The sequence below is a fragment of the Homarus americanus genome, unplaced genomic scaffold, assembly GCF_018991925.1.
Source record: "Homarus americanus isolate GMGI-L3 unplaced genomic scaffold, GMGI_Hamer_2.0 scaffold20075, whole genome shotgun sequence".
NCBI classification, from domain to species: domain Eukaryota; kingdom Metazoa; phylum Arthropoda; class Malacostraca; order Decapoda; family Nephropidae; genus Homarus; species Homarus americanus.
The window spans coordinates 2,501-3,558 of NW_024714859.1; the positions used below are offsets into that span (position 1 = coordinate 2,501).

Genomic DNA, 1,058 nt, shown 5'->3' on the forward strand with positions numbered 1-1,058 from the left:
GTGAGGAAGAGCACGGCGTCACCCAAGCATTCTCATCTCTCTGCCTGCACCACTACATGGTAGACTGCGGGCCCAGGCGCACTCATCAATTTAGGTTCCACTGCAATGCATGCCAAGCACTCTTTTCGAGGTGATAGACGAAATTCCGGCGGGGCTTACTTAAAAGATATCCGACCCGGTTTCGTTTCCTCTTCGTGGGATGGAGTGCCTCTTAGAACATGTGCAGCATCAGCCATGAGCGGCCGACGGCCATTCGTGTCTCTGTGGACAGCAGGCAAAAGAGCGCCGCCTCCAGTTATTTGCGAGGGCGACAACTGTCGCTTTGTTGTGGTTGAATGTGGGTGCGCCAAGTCCATGGACTTGCTAGTGATAGGCTTGCTTGTTTTTAAGGGCACGCCTCGCGCAAGGCGCGGGCGATTAAACCCCAAGGCGGAAGCTCGGTTCGGGTTACCCTCGTGTCGGGGAGACAGTCAGCAGGCACCGAACTCGCAGCAACCGATGGATGTATATTTCCGACCCTCGTAGAGGAGTGGCGGCGACAAGCTCATATGGCTGCCGCCGCCGCAATATGCGTTCAACTTGTCGATGTATCTGGTATTCTTGCGATTCACATACCGACACGCAGTTTGCTGCGGTCTTCATCGACCCACGAGCCGAGTGATCCCCCGTTAAGAGTTGTGTATTTGCCATTTGGTCTTTTTGCGACTAACCATCACAGGTCGAGTCTCAATGAAAGGGTTTGACAGACATAGCCCAAGTTTGTGGTTTGGGTTTGGCCGGACGGCTTGTTGTTGTTTTTTGACACTTGAATTTCACTCTTTTTGGGTCAAGAGGCTTATTCGCCGGTAGTAAGGAACGGACGGGCAGCCGTCCAAAGCCCCGTCCGTCCTCCTCCTCCGGTCTTCGCGCTCTCGCCCGAGTGTGGTCCACCTACAGCGTGGTGGTACCTATTTTTGGTGCGGGGGCCGGGATTGTCCTCTTTCGCTGCTGGAGTTGCCAGAGCAGAGCCCGAGACCGCCCAAATCAGGAGAGTAGTAGTAGTTTTAAGAGCGCCCCGT

General features: G+C 54.8%; 1 non-coding gene across 1 annotated transcript; it reads right to left on the bottom strand.

The window, feature by feature from the left end:
• Positions 1 to 513: 513 nt before the first annotated feature.
• Positions 514 to 677, bottom strand: LOC121879719. The gene has a single exon (XR_006091405.1). It is a non-coding gene; the product is annotated as a 5.8S ribosomal RNA (ribosomal RNA).
• Positions 678 to 1,058: the final 381 nt, after the last annotated feature.